Source organism: Sylvia atricapilla, chromosome 6 (assembly GCF_009819655.1).
Source record: "Sylvia atricapilla isolate bSylAtr1 chromosome 6, bSylAtr1.pri, whole genome shotgun sequence".
Lineage (NCBI taxonomy): Eukaryota > Metazoa > Chordata > Aves > Passeriformes > Sylviidae > Sylvia > Sylvia atricapilla.
The window spans coordinates 62973329-62989315 of NC_089145.1; the positions used below are offsets into that span (position 1 = coordinate 62973329).

Consider the following 15987-nt stretch of genomic DNA (forward strand, 5'->3'; position numbering starts at 1 on the left):
GATAGTGAAAATTGCGGTAACACAGACATTTAATGCAAGTTGTTAATTTTTTGGTCTTTTAACTGTAAGTTCTTTAAAAACATGAAAGAACAAAAATTGGAAGAAATATACAGGTGCTCATAGGATAAGCAAATTAGTGTGTGTTCATGTCTGAGAGTAAAAGGCCAGGTTGGTAATGCAAAACAAATTACATGGTGAAAATATTTCATTTGATCCATGAAAAAGGGAAGGAAACTACTACAGAAAAACTAAACTCAAGAAGGTTGGGAAAAGGCTTAAGAGTAAGAAACTGAAGAAGTAGAGACAGCAAGTAAATGGAAGTAAAAATGACCAAGAGAATAAAAGCTAAAGAAAATGAGACAGCTGATTCAGAAATACAGTAAGGGAATGCAGACATTCAAAATTACTTTGAATACATTAAGAAGATGACATTGCATGTTTAAAATGTTACACAGAAATACTGAAATGTAAATGCCTTCTGGATATGTGAGTTCAGGGTTTGTTCGCAGTATCCATTTGCCCAGAAAAAATAATAAGGAAAAAGCAAAAATAAGGTAGTTATATTTATATTTTATTTTAATAATATATCACTGTACAGTCAATCAATTATATTAAATTCATTTTATAAGTCACAGGTGCATTTTTATGCTATGGAAAAAAAATCCAGTGAGTTGAAAGTCATATTACAGGAACTTTCTTACCTGACTTTTAAAAAACATAAATTATTTTCATCAAAATGAACTTTTGCCTTCCCCCCACCACCCTGATTTTTTTTGGTTTTTTATTCCCCTCTCTTCCTATATAATAATGTATTTAAATGGCAGTTGCAATTTACGGTAGGTTTAGGTCTTGTACAAGTGATGACTGTTTTTTAATGAATTCACCTTTATGTAAGTGAGTAGCTGTTTCTGGAATAAGCAAGGTCAGATTTTGTCTGTAAAAAAGGCAGCTCTGAGATGGGTGGTCTGAAGCTGATCCTGCTTCAGCAGGGGCTTGGGTCTGGATCTGCAGAGGACCCTTGGGACTCTGTGATTCTCTGGGACACTCACATGATGGAGAGACAAACTGCTGTCCATAGGGACAGATGCCTGAGGAACAGCTGCCTCCAACAGTGTCCAGCACTTGCACTGTAATTACAAGTCCTGGAGTTCTGCAGGGTTTGAATTTGGTTTTGTATTTGTCCCATCTTGGAGAAGTAGTTTGCACACCGAAGGGTTTTGTTTTTTTTGGTGTCCATTTGTGTGTTTGGGGGCTTTTGTTTTGTTTTATGTTTGGTTTTTGGGGGAAATTTTGGGTTGGTTTTTTGGTGGGGTGGTTCATTTGAATAATGTGTAACGTGTACTCATGTAAGTAAATACTTGAAAGACTGACAACATTAATGAGTTACTGTTAGCCTTGCCAGTATTTTATCCTAACTGCTGAGAAGCAGTGGTGGGTTTTTTTCTGGTTTTTATCATAGTTTTGTGCTTCTTGTTTCCATGGTAACTTTTTTCTTGCACTGTGCTTCTAAAGAACCAGAGGGTTTCTGTGAGGGCTTTTTCATTATTTATTTAATTGCCTGAAAACCTTACTGAATATGCTGTTCTGTAAAAATCCTCAAAAATCCTCAAATCATGTATACAGCTCAAGTGCAAATTTAGCTTTTAACTATTAAGGTATTATAGTTTTATTTTTCCACCTTTTTAGCAATCATCCACTCTTCATTCCTTCATATTCAACATATTTTTGAAAAACTGTCTTTATCTACTTATTCTGCAATATTCCTCTATTGCATTCTATGGTGTCAGAGTAATTTAAAGCTGTTGAAGACAATGTGCAAATGCTTGCAGTCATCTCTGGTAATCATATTTCCCTTCGAATCAGACTGAGTGCAGCACTGAGCATGCACAGTACGTTAGAATTTATCGCTTTTTCCTGCCGTTCTAAAAGGCTGATATTCCATCTACTGTTGAGAATCAGACTAAACCACACTACCAAAATGACATATCCCTACTGCATCACTGGAATATGCTGCAAAAAAAGTTTTCCTTCTGGGCTATTGCAGGATCCTTCTCGAACAGTTACATTTTATCTTTTCAAGCAAGATTTTTAATGATGCAGCATGGATGAGATTCACTCTGCTCGGAGAATAAATAAGGTAGCAAATAGTGGTTATATCTTTCTTCTCTTTCAGGCAGGTGAGACATTGAGTGAGTTCAAGCGGGGCTGGTTGGAATAGTAATTAACACTTCATCCTTCTGCAGAGAGAAACATAAAGAACGCGTAAATTAAGGAACTGAAGCTGAGGGTTTTGTCCCTCGAGGCTTCGTGGTGTGGTTTCGTGGTCCTCTGCTGTTAATTTAAATGTCACTGCCACAAAGGTAGTGTTGCCTGAAGCCATGTGTTTCAGTCCTCTCTTTGCACCATCAGTAGCATCTGTCCAGCTTTGCAGCGGCTCCTTCAGCTCACTCGTCCATTTGAAAATGATTTTTTTTTAGTGTGCTAGGAGGATTAGGTTGCAAGCTGATCACTGAGCTTATTTAATTCATTGTGCAGGCAAAGGAGTGCTTGTGCTGGTGTAAAAGATGTAGCCAAAACACCTGCTCTGAGCAGAAAAAATTAGGCGTGTTCCCCACGCAGATATGTGGGTTACTGACCCACTCCATCCCGAGTTGTCCCTATCTGTCTCTTGGGATTATTTTATTTTCAGAACAATTTGATATCATATAATTGTTGTCTCCATGTTCCAACTCCACCCCTCGCCCCATCTCCAACTGCACCCCCACATGGAAGATGCACTTCAGCCTTCTAGTCTTAATTTTCTTTTTATGACAGAAAATCGTAAATTTGAATGTTTAATAGTTAAAATAGATGCCAAATACATGTGGAGGAAGAACCATGTTAGAAAAAAACAAGCAGAAAATGAACCTACCTCCTTATTCACTGTAGGTTATAGGATGGATTTTTTTTTTTTCTGCTTTTATTTCTTTCCACTCCAATCATTTCCAATGGAGACCATTTTGGAACTGAAAAGAAACAATTGCCCTCTTCCATTAGAAGGTTCCTTCTGACACAGAGTACAGCACACAGGCAAAATTCCTTCCTGTTCCCAGAACTACTCCAGGAAAATGAGAGATGCCAAACATCCATTAAACTGAAAGTTTCTGCCATGTGTCACTGGGGAGGAATTACACCAACACACACAACAGAAAATGCAGAAGCAATACCCATTGGAGGATATTTTTTAATTTAGGTGGGCAGCATGAAAGTTCAAACATTTCAGAATTTTCCAGATGCAGCAGAATGATTAAGCCTATACGGTGCAAAACCTGCAGCTGGAAGCCTGAATTTACATGTTTTGCAGCTGTGCATAGGTACTGTAATACCCTGTGTTCTGTCAGAAGGTAAAAGGGAGTGGGGCTAAAATTAGGAAAAATAATGCATTTGTCAGTGGGAGTCATAGTTAAAATCTAGTGCATGATATTTCAGAGATTCTGGACCAGCTTCTTAGTAACGTGGGTTGACTTCTCTGATTTTAGATTTTGTTGTCTAATAAGTGCAACAAGCATTTGCTGCTGCAGCCAGTGATTAAAATGGCCTGCTGCATGAGCATATAAAAGCTGCTTTAAGAAATTTTACCTTGCACTTTCATTGCAAAATATTAAAGCTGTATTAAAATAGATTTTCTGCAACAGCTATTAAAGAAGAATTATTGGAGCTTTTGTAGTACATCCAGAGAAGTGAGAATTAATTGCCAGATTAATGTTTTGGGGGGGTTTTCATTATTTTGATTTTCCTCTTGCTTTATAGTTACCAACCATTAATTCCAGTAGGAGTTGATTGAATATAGTCAGGAAAACACACAATTACCCTGTTTACCGGTATGTAACTGTGGTAACATCTGCTTCTAAAGTTTATTTCTGATCATCCTGACTTTAACTGCTTGCCTTGGCACAGGAAAAGGGGAAATCTAGGCAGGAAACTAGAACAAAGAACCTTGCAGTGACCAAAAATAAAATTCCGTCTGAATACATGTTGGAGGAGGGCGTGTTGGAGTTGGCTACGTGAGGTTTTTTTCTGCAGTTATTGGTGGTTTGGGTTAATTAGTCTATGTGACATCTAAGATTGCCTAGGCTCTTTGGGTTGAGAATTTTTTCACCTGGCATTTTGGATCTTTGCCATTTAGATTAGATATCTCTTTCTTTTAAAATAAAACTTGTGTGAGTCAACATACCATCTAAAAAAAATTCTAAAAGGAGATAGAGGGAAGTAGACTAGGTTTAGATCTGCTGCACAATCACTGTTGAGATGCTGCTGGAGCACTGGCAGGCTGTGGGAATCCTGTTGAGGAGCAGCAGAATTGCTGTGCAGGTGGTGGGAAAAGATTAGTGCTTTGTGTGCACAAACAGGAAACAGGCTTTGAAAAGCTGGAAACAAGTCCTGAGCTGTGATAAACATAATTGCTGCTTCTAGAACTGCTGAGCTCCCACTTCTGCTCCTCGCCATTGGGATGAAGTCGCGTGTCTGTGGGCTGTGTTCTGAAGGAAAATGTGACAGGACAGCTGTGTGTGTGAAAGTGGTTGCACGGTTCCTTGACACATGAAAGGCTAGGCTATTCTTGAAATATTGCATGAGTATTTTTGTAGTACCAAACAGAATAAGGGAATTATCTCAAAATACTGAATGTGTAGAGACTTCTTGCTACTGTCACACTGGGAGGTGGATTGGATAGGGCCTACACCACTGATTTGTAAAAGTGTCTTTGCATCATACTTCTAAAGGTATAAAATATCTTTTTACTTGGAAAAAAAAATGTTGTGCTTTTGAATGACATAATTTTCTATATTTATTCAGTAAAAACATCTAGCAATAATGAATTTCAGGTCTGTTCAATCAACATCACAACATCATTGCCATAATCCATTACTCTGTTTCTTTATGAATTTAAGACAAATTTTACCAACTCCTACTTCTGCTAAAACAAATCCAGTGCAGAGCTGGGATGGGAAGAGGCGTTCACCAATAGTGAGGATACAGCAGTGAGGAAAAGCCAGAGCTTCCTGGGGGAAGGTCATTTCCTTTTCCTGTGTAACCAACAGCAATGTTAGAGGAGCAGTTGTGAATTGTGACAAACAGGCTTTTACAAACTGAGCTCTGAATTGAGCTGCTCGCCCTTTGTTAAAACCTACACATTACCTGGTAGATTTTAATATATTGGTTGTGTATTTTGCTTTTGTGTTGCCAAGAAAGATATTGAAATGTTTGCATATGCAGAGATGGTTACGTATTTGTGGGGTCTCGATTTTAGATGAAGTTTGGCCATTGTCATCATGGAAGTCAGTCCTCAATCAGTAGACACTTGATGAATTTGAAGAAATGAACAGAAAGTTCATTAGTTGAAGGCATTTTTCACATTTGGTGAAGTTGCACAGGAAAGTATAAATAGCAGTAAAATCTAAATGTTGGAATCTAAAATGACAGATTAGGCATTCATTGGTTTTATACTTTCGGGGAATTTTCCCTTAAATTGTTATGAAAATTCAACCCCCATGAAATTCTAAAATTATATCTATTATTTGAAAAATAAGTGATTCTATCAAAGCAGAATCTTTAAATGCTCTAAATTGATAAATGAATCCCTGGATTGAGTTTTAGTCTCTGAAGATAGAGGAGCAGTTTGAGAATTGTTAGGCCTCTTAAATCATCAGCAGTGACAGTGTCAGATCCTGAGTGCTTTAGAACTCCGGGCTGCTCCTCAGTGGATGTGCTCAGGGCAGGAGCAGCGTGGTGTGCAGTGCTTGCTCCTGACCTGGAGCGTGTGTTGGATGACTGCAGGGGATTGTGCTCGGTGTGATGATGGCCAGCATCCAGTTTTGCTCTCCTGGTAGCCACTAATGACTGCCATTTCAGAAGACTGTAAGGAGGATCCCTTTTTGAATCGTGGGTGGAGCAGAAACTTGTAGTAAGACTGTTTAGCACTGTCTATTTGAGTGTGCTGCTCTTGGTTGGTTATCATTTTTCTGAGTGCCCATAAGTAAATTTTAGAAAGCCCTGTGGCCTGTGTCCAGACAGGAAAGCCATGTGAGGGGTGCTGAGGTCACTTGTCTTGTTCAGCTTGGGACAGGAGACTGAGGGGACATCCCAGGGCTGTCTGTGCCTCCTCACCAGGGCAGAGCAGGGGCAGGCACTGGTCTCCTCTCTGTGCTGTGGGTGACAGGAGCCCCAGAGCAGCCTGAGCCTGTGTCAGGGGAGGGTGAAGTCGGGTATTAGGAGCAGGTTCTTCCCCAGAGGGTGGCTGGGCACTGGGCAGGCTCCCCAGGGCAGTGGGCACAGCACCAGGCTGCCGGAGCCCAGGATGTGTTTAGACACTGGGTGTGATGCTCTGATGGCCTGGGCCAGGGCTTGAACTGTGGTGATCCTTGGGGCTGCTTCTAACTCAGGATGTGCTGTGACTCTTTGTTCGGGCTTACGTTTATCAGCTCTGAGTGGAAAACTGGAGAAGCCTGATGTTAAACACCTCTACAACTTCCTCTGAGTGCATAACGCGAGGAGCCGGATTGAATTGTAGGCACCTGCATTTCCTCTTTAAAAATGCCTGTTGCTATTGGTTAAAAACATTCCTGCAGCTCAGTGTGTTTATTTAAGGAGGGTAATGAGCCTGCCTGAGCTGATAGATTAATGCAAGGCCAGTGCTGGTTCTGCTCAGGTTACATGGAGGGGCCCTAGCCCAGCCCATGCAATGTGCGGCATTCCGATGCAGTCACTGCCTACTGGGAGAAGACTCCTCTAGGCGTGTCACTGACCTTCTGCAGTGAAATGATCCTCCCAAATTACGTGATGTCCAAACATCATTTTCTTTCTGCGGCTTCAGTGGGGAAGGATGTGATTTTCTTCATGCTCTTAACTGCTATATTTATATAGCTTTGGACACTTGAACCCTTGCTTTGGACACTTGGCAGTCTCCGAGTTTAGTTGTTCTTCACTCAAACCATCAAGCCGTATGTTTCTTACTTTATATTAAAAATATTCACCTTCAGAAATATACTTCTTGATTATACCCAAAGACTATATAATTAACACCTTAATTAGACCCTTAGAGTGATTTTTCCTTTTCATATACATAGGGGATATAGGGCATCTTTTGAAAACGTTCTTTACTTTGTTACAGCCGTTTTATAGTGAGAGTAAAACCTCCCATACAGCTGTTGAGTAAGACATATTTTCCTTTCAGGGACATTTTTAGGAGCAGGAGTTTGATATTTGGCAGATATGTACATGTATAAAACATATTTTTGTTTTCCTTGTTTATTTTTGTAAACAAAAATATTTTTATTTCCTTGTAAATTTGTTTATTGTAATTTTTATAAAAAGCTAAGTTAGCATGTGGTTATTGGATACATATTACTTTGGCTACAATGTTATTGCATCTTTTTTGTGGTCACACAATCACAGAATAGTTAAGGTTGGAAAGAGCAGCTCGATATTTGTTAGTCTCTAAGGCTCTGCTCAAAAAGGTTTCAGCTCAAATGGTATCATGTTGAATTTGGAATTCAACCCCTCTTGAAAACTGCAAAGCCTCTATGAGCAGGCAGTTCTTGTGTTCTATCACTTGTATGTTGTAGAAGTTTTTTGCCTACCTTCCAACAGAATTTCCTGTTTCAGTCTGTGTCCATTGCCTCTTGTCCCTTCGTTGGGTCCATCTCAAAGAGTCTGGTTCCATCCTCTATGTTTCATTCCACCCGGTGTTTAAATTCACTGAGAAGATGCTGGTGAGGTCTTTCCTGATGCATCTCAGGATGCCCTGGGGATTGATGTGATGCTAGCTCCAGGGCAATTTCCTCACCAGACCTGTTCTACAGAGCTGCTTTCCAACTTGCTGCTTCCCAAACTCTTCCAAGGCAGAGGCTTATCCTTAAACTATTCCTTTACTTGCTAGTTGCAAAAAGGAAATAAAAGTTGAGAAATCTAAGTAGACTTTTAAGGCAGATGAGAGAGTCACATGTTGCATAGAATTGCATAATGTAGCTGATTAGATGAGGTTTCTTTTAATCTACATTTGAATATGCATGACTAATGAGCAAAATTGCTAATATTTGAAAACTAATTGGTTGGGATTTCTTTTTTCTTGAGGCTCCTTCTGCATTACTGAAATTACTTCTCAAAAAATTTTGATTTCATCATGCCATTACTCATTTTGCTACGTGACATCATGCTACTGTGATCATCCCCTGTATTGAAAAATTTTGATGAACTGGAGTAAGTGAAATGGAACAAGCAAAGTGCTATTCTGATGAGCCAACGTGATTTTGGTGTGTTATAACTGACCTAGTGTTTGCTGGTTGCAGCTGTCAGACAAGTAATTCACCTGATGTGGCTTTGCCACATGCTCAGCATCCACCAAGGAAAAGCAGCTTTTATACCTTGATATGTTTTCTTATTTGTTCAGCTCAGATGCCTTTCATAATGTCTTGGAGATTTTTTTTCCCATGCAGCTTTAAACTGAATTAAGCCTTTCAGTTTTTGGATTCAAAGATGAAATTTCTGCTTTAAAATAGGGTGTGGGGTTTTTAAGTGCATTTTATCTTAAACAAGGATTCAATATTTTAGCAACTTATGTTGATATAATGGACACTATATGAGAAGTTTCAGAACTTTAGAATTTTCCTGTGTAATATCCCCTTCTTTTTCACATTATTAATCACTACTGGGATTAGAACATCTCCCATGCATTATTCTTTATCACTGGGACAGATACATGCAAATCATTTATTTAGACAATAGTCTTTCTCTTCTTATTCTCTGCCCCAAATAATACCAAGTACATTCAATTTAGTAGAACTGGATTCTTCTCACTTACAAAAGGTTCATAAGGGCCATGTATTTGTGAAGCTACAGTCAAGTGATACCAGCTTCATGTTTATGAGCATGTTTTTCTTAGATTTTTTAGTGGGATTTTTCTCTTTTGAGCAAGGAGAAAAAGGCAGTTGGCTGTGCTGCTAAACAGAGTCTGCTTTTGAATTCCTCTAAATAAAACTGGGGATAATTGCACTCTGATAATAAAACCAGTGCAGAAAAGTCCTTTACCAGAACAATAGAATTTGTATAGATATTAAATCAAAGCAGCAATGGATAATTAATCCTCTGTTGATGTGGAAAAAGCTCGAGTTTATGTAGAAAATAAATCAATTTCAACATACGTGAATTAGGTACTATTGGAAAATTTCAGTCTGTTTAAGTTCAGTATATATTTTAAGAATGTTGGTATGACTCACTCTGCATTGTAGTCTGATGTTGAAGCTTAAAGGTCAGAAACAATTCAGAAGCCCACTGCTTAAAACTAAGTCTTTTTAATCCATAATTATCACAAATATGCCCTGTTTTCAAAAACAGGGCAAAGGTTGCCTTATCAGTTCCACTGAGACATCTGAAAATAATATTGATTCAAATAGAACCGTTTCTGTTAAAAACTAAACAGACAGAAACAAACCCCACATCTCTAAGACTGCAATTTATCTCCCAGAAGAAAAAATATCACTGTTCCTTTAAAAAGAAATTAATAGCTTGGTCCATGGAAGGAAAGTAGGGCACGTATGAAATCCGTGTTCATTGGGAATCACTTGGGCATATTGCACTAATCAGATTGCATTTCTGTAATTTACTGATATGATTTAAAACTACCTGATTGTTTGAATGCCACTAGATTGAGAACTATAGAATCATAGTTCAGTGAAAATGAAGCTATTTTTATGTGGTTTTAGCATTTGTGTTTTCTTTTGTGGCAGAGCTGCTCAAACATATTTCTGTGAGATTGGAAATAACCATTGCCATAGATCAGGAGAAAAACATGGCCATTAAATATAGATGTTAATCTATTATGATAAAGCTCAATGCAGTTGTGGACAGTTGAGGGTTAAGGTTTGGTTTTGGGGTTTTTTGTTAATGGATGAATGGCTGTACAAGTCACATATTGTTTATGTGCTATAGATAATGTAGAAAGGAACAAAAGGCAGCCCAACAGGAAACATATGGTATAGGGGTTAGTTCACACCTGCTACACTGATTTCAATAGGCTTGAGATAATATCAGATAGGGAGTGAATTCATTGTTTAGACCATTGAAACTCTTTTCTACAAAATCTGACCCTTTACAGTTCTTTCTTTGTTAGGGCATATTTAAATTCAACAGTCTTTGAAAAATGTGTGTTTCTGCAGGCACACTTCTGCTCCTGGACAAGTGTCATCAGAATCTGCACTCCCAGGTCCTGATGTGCATTTCACAGGAACTGTGGTTCAAAGATTTAAACACATTTCTCACCCTACTGAAATCTCAGTTTCATATATATTTCCTAGTAGTAGCTGAATAAATTAAGATACCAGGGTTAATGCTTTCCAAAGTTAAAGTAACAATAAAACACGTGACAGTGGAGAACTACTTGAATACAGGAGGAGAGTGAAGTACACAGCAGTAAACTTGGAATAACTTTTCTTCAGTTAAAAAAAAAAAAAAATTAAATCACAGCTTGCATTATGTCTATTGTAAAAAAAGACAAAAGGTTAGAAAGTTAAAAAAAAACTTTCTTGAATGGAACTGTGGAGTACAGCTTCTGTGACTTGGCTTTGGCCCCTGCTTGCATACACAGCTTTGGCATGCAGTTTTTACTCCCTGTGTTTTCAAACCAGTTTCATCTCCTTCGATTGTTTCCAAATTTTTCATTAGCTCAGGTTTTATAGATGAGACCTGGCATGCTGGACAAATGATAGTTTGGGTCTTAAATCTTTTTCCAGAAAGCTCCAGAGCCTTTGTTTTCCTATCCATATGTGTCAAAACCATGGATCTGGCTCGTATTCTGTTGGTGAGATGATGTATGTGTAGGGGGGGATTAGGCTGCCTTGTTTGGGCTAACTGAAGTAAAAAATACAAAATTTAAATTGATGGGAATTCATGTGTGCCTTACATAAGGTTTCTTTATGCTTACCACGTAAATGTTGGACAAGAGCCACCTCTGGAAACAGGGCACCAGATCTGGTAGTCGAGTAATTTTATCAGCTGTGGTAATCGTTGTATTTCCAGTGTTTCCTCTGGTTGTATACGAATTTATAATGTTTCTGCCATAGGAATGCTCTGCAGACACCTGGCCCAAGTTCCCAGTCCCACCTGTGATGGTGTTGGTGTCTGCAGCCCTGGCCAGGGACCTCCCTGTCCCCGAGGCAGGACGTGTGATCCACTTGCACAGCAGCTCCTGAGCCACCACAGCTCTCAGCCCAGCACACTGCAGTGAAGCACTGCAGTTTGGGATTATCCTGACATGTCAGGCTGCAAACTGAAGGTTCAGGAGTTCATTTCTAATCTGATCAGATGCTGCTGTTTCAGGGCCAGCAGCATCTGTCAGAAGGGGGTTGTGTGCAACTGGGGTAATGACTGATTTAGCTGTTTGTCCAGCTTTAGTCTCCTTACGTGTCTGCTTGGACCTTCCCTGGCTGCACCTGCTGAAGTAGCAGATATTTTTTCTTTTTATTAATAATAAATATCAAAAATATTATCAATAATTTCTTTTTATTAATAAAAAATCATCACTGCTCTGATTTTTTTGCAGTAATCTTCAACATGTAAAGCTCTCCTTGCTGTCTGTTTTCCTTCAGTGCAGTACTTTAAAGCAGTAAATGGAGATCACCTCCACAGTGTAACAATCCATCACTAGCAGTCTGTCTGCCAAGGGTAGAGATATTATTTATACATAATCAGGACAAAACCAAAAAATACTCTTTTATGATAGTATAGGATCTGGTTTGATTCTCTTTATAAATGTAGTAATTTTAAACTTTCATGAATATTTTTATATTTTTAATATTCATTTTCTATCAAAACAATCTGGTGAAATCTTCATTCAAAACCAAATTTGTAATCTTAATTGTTTTAGTAAAGTTCTTTTGGTGTTTTAATCTAGATATGGTGGCATTTTTGGGGAGAGACTAGCATATAGAGGTTAAGATAGATAGAATGTTATGAATTGCGGTGGAAAATAAGTTAAAACCTAGCAGTGTGTAATTTAATATTGACAGGTTCTGTATGGCTAAGAACAATAAACATAATATAAAAAAAATAATAGTATTGAATCCAAATAAGAGGGCTGTGAAGAGTTTATATATTTCTGGCAAGTACCCTTATCGAAAGACAGTTGCCAAAATTGAGTGATTTTAAAACTAATTGTGACATAACAAACCTGCCTTTAAATGCATTTTTGTAAGAATTATACTCAAATATCTTTCCAGTATAAAGGATGTTTCCAGTATAAAGGATGCTGTTTTTCAAAGGCAAATATGTAAGACAAAGAAAAATACATAAGAATCATTACTGCTGGTTTTAATACTTTCTCTGGCTCTGCTTTTAATGTGCATACCAAACAATGTGATTGTAGCTCTTTGAGAATGAATGTTATTGTAGAAACAGCTTTAGAAACAGTTTTGTAAAAAAACTCTGGTTGATTAAAAAAACCCAAAAAACTTTAACAAACAAACAAAAAATCCCCAACCCAAACAAACCCCCCCCAAAACCCCAAACAAAGATGAGCTTTGTTTAATGAGGTGTAAAAATATTGGTAGCATCATGTACAGGGAGTATAAATTTACAGTAGGATTTGGTAAGTGGATTTTGTTCCCAGTCTATTAAATGAAACATCCTGGGCTTCAGGGAGATGCCTGCATCTCATGGCAAAATCAGGCAAATTTCAGGGCTGCCAGTAACTCGTGGAATCAGATTCTGTATCATTTTAATTTTTTAAAGTAATTTGATATGAAAGGAAAAGCCAGAGTTTTGTAAGGCAGCTTGCCTAATCCTGGATGATTAACGGCGTTCGGCACGACAACTCTCTCTGAGCCATTTTAATCACTGCTCTGAGGAGCACTGAACGCATCACTTACTGTACAAATGTAACTGCTCCTAAAATCCTGTCCCTGGAGTAGTCTGAGGCACTTGGAGGACCAGCACAGTCCTGCTGCATAAAGTGATAATAGTTGTTTCCTTGTTGCTTTGTTGGAATACTGTTCTGCCTCTCCCCGGTAATTATTTTACGGGTATTTTTTGAGCTTCCTGCTTTCATATAAATGTGGAAACATTCTTCCCACACTGGCAAGGAATTTTAATAGCTAGCTGCATTTGTTCTTGAAAAAACTTCAACATGTTTTTGTGGTTGTCTTTATAGTAATATATATGTATGCTTGTGTTTTCCAGATTTTTAATGATTTTTAGTGAGCATTGATAACTTATGGTGATTTTAAAAAAAGAAGTTGCCACAAAGAGTTCTTAGTCATAACTGCTGCCTAAATTTTCTAAATAAGTGCTGCAAAGGATAAGTGACCTGGAACAACATTTTGGATATTCATTGTGAAATATTGTGTCTGAAATCATAAATCCATATAGATAATTTCCTTTATATCACTCCTTCTCTGTGTTAAGTGTGTTTAGATGATACGATGTGCATGTCATCTTAAAGAGTTGAACTCCACATAAATGTGGATTTTATTATAGAAGGCTAGTGTAAAAGGTTGAGGGTAATTCATTGATTTTGCCAAGCTATTTTGGGAAACTTCTACCTTCTGAGGGAATATATTCTCGATGGCCACGTTCCTGGCGGTGTGGTGGTTTTGGTAACCCGAATGCAGCGCGCTGAGGTCAGGAGCAGGTTTCTGAAGGCAGTGTTTGTGTGTTGAGGCAGCCTGAGGACACCTGCACCTCGCCTGCTGGCGCTCAGCTGACTGCCAACAGGAGACAAGGCTGCTGGAACACAGTTAAGAGAAGCAAGTTTGATTGACGGATACCTAGGTAAAATCTACAGTACAATCTTACTGTACTTGGTAAAGTTTGATCTTTATTTTTGAAGGAGGTGCTAGAATTTTCAGCTTCTAGGTGTTGGTTATGCGTATATTTCTGTTAGCTTAAGCAACGGTCTAATAAAATAAGATATTTTAGTATCAATTTTTTTCCTTTTTCTTCCTTTCCTCCCTTGCTGTGTTTCTGAATTATTTTTTTCTCCTGATTCCAGCCATAGTTGCAAAGCTGTGGGTGGCAGTCATAACTTCATAGATCTCTGTGGCCTGGCCACCTGCCAATACAATTATCGACTTGAAAATTAGCTGTGGAATTTGACAATTTGGAGCAGGTTTTTACAGATTCAGGACTTTGTGGAGATAGTCTTAGCTTTTGTGGCTCAGTCAAGGGCCTGCAGTCTTTGAAAGCATCTGGCAAGCTTTTCATTTCAGGCAACATTTCAGTAAGCCTTTGGGGATTGTTTGGATAGGGTCACAAAGGGATTGTGTCCATACCCCAGGTCCTGTGCTTGTGCAGTGGAAATAGGAGAGTTTCAATTGTGCATTGCTTTCTATTCTTTATGTTAGCTCACTGCAGATACTAAGAAGCTGTGTGAGATAATGCTGATAACATATGGACTTAAGAATTCAGGAAGCAGCTTTTAATGGTTTTATCACACCAGAGTAAGAAGTTGTTTATGCAAGGACTAAAGTGGGATGCAATTTTTCACAGTTCTTACTTGCCACACCCAAAGCTTGGCTTCTTTTGTCTTACTGTCTGCTTACTTCAATCTTTTCTGTACTTTTCTTAACTGAGACTGCCTTAAGCTTGACTTTTGTGGCCAGGATTCAATTATATTTATTATCTTTCAACTACTTTCTTATTTATGTTGGTTTTCTTCACAGGAACATAAAACATGACTGAGCCAAGTACCTCTCTGTAGCCATTAACTATGAACTCTGCTTTTCATTTACCTGTATTTCAGTTTGAACTGCAAAATTATGAATTGTATTTTAACATCTCTCCCTATTACTTATACAGCTAGATCTTGTTTTTGACTGTGTCAAAATTTCTCAAAATGCCTAATTTAGTATTGTCTGATCTGATACTTGAAATACCTCAGGCACAGATGTGTGTTCTGACAGATGCTGGTGAAGGAAAAAGCAACTCCTAAAGGACTCATAGGGACTCAATAGACTGAGACAGAAAGTAAAATCCTTGAGTACCCCTTCTAAGGATTCTTTAGAGGAAAAAAAGAAAAGAAATTTTATTCCTGGTTATGATGTCATTCATTTAGTTATAAGACCCAGAATATTATCTTGAAGTAGCTGGTGCATAACTAAATCTGAATTTTATTTTAATATGATTTTAATAATTAATGCAGCAATCAATAGAGTATACTTTCAGAGAGATGATTGATTGAAGTATCCTTTAATTGCAGCCTTTAATTAGAATTGATGGCTCACCACCCTAGTTCTTGTCTATTATATTAATAATTGCAAAATTGATTTGATTCCATTTTAATTTTGATCCACTGAGGAGCTGTGTGGCTCAAATTCACATCCTTGCAAATGAAGGTGACTTCCTGACAGAGATGATATGGCATTGCCTCTTATTTATATGCATGAAAATATGTGCATGTAAACTATAGTTGTTAACGTAATTCTGTTTAATCATGTCCTATCTCCTTATTTATTTTAGGCAGACTGAAGGAGAGTGGCAGCTACTGGGCTCTTTGGCTTCTATATTTGCCCTTTGTGTTATGTTAAATATTTCTTAGAGACAATGACAGTGGAGCTTTATAGTGGTTTCTGCAGGAATGCCTGGTGGTTGATACAAAAAGACTTGAGATATTAGCATTCTCAAATAGGTGCCTTTTTTTGCATTTTTTTCTTCCATCTCCCTGCATGTATTTTTCATGAGGCCATTCCTGTTAAATATTTTTTAAAATGTAGATAACAGTTCTTTTTTTTACGTACAAAATATTTCTAATATTTCTAGAGAAGTGTGTATGTATCTATACATATGTCAATGATACAAAAAATATATATATAAAATTATCTAAACGATCTTTGCCCATGGACAAAGCAATGCCTGAGATTCATCCTTTTTACTTTTGATTGGCCTACTTTCTTTTTGACGTCCATTTGCTTTAATAAACCTCAAAGATCTAAAGGATATAATGTTCTTTTTCCTGATACTGAA

At 37.9% G+C, this 15987-nt stretch overlaps 1 protein-coding gene across 1 annotated transcript in view; it reads left to right on the forward strand.

Annotated features, from left to right (window-relative positions):
• Positions 1 to 15987, forward strand: part of NOVA1 (NOVA alternative splicing regulator 1) — a 156813-nt gene that overhangs the window by 78625 nt on the left and 62201 nt on the right. The window lies entirely within an intron of this gene.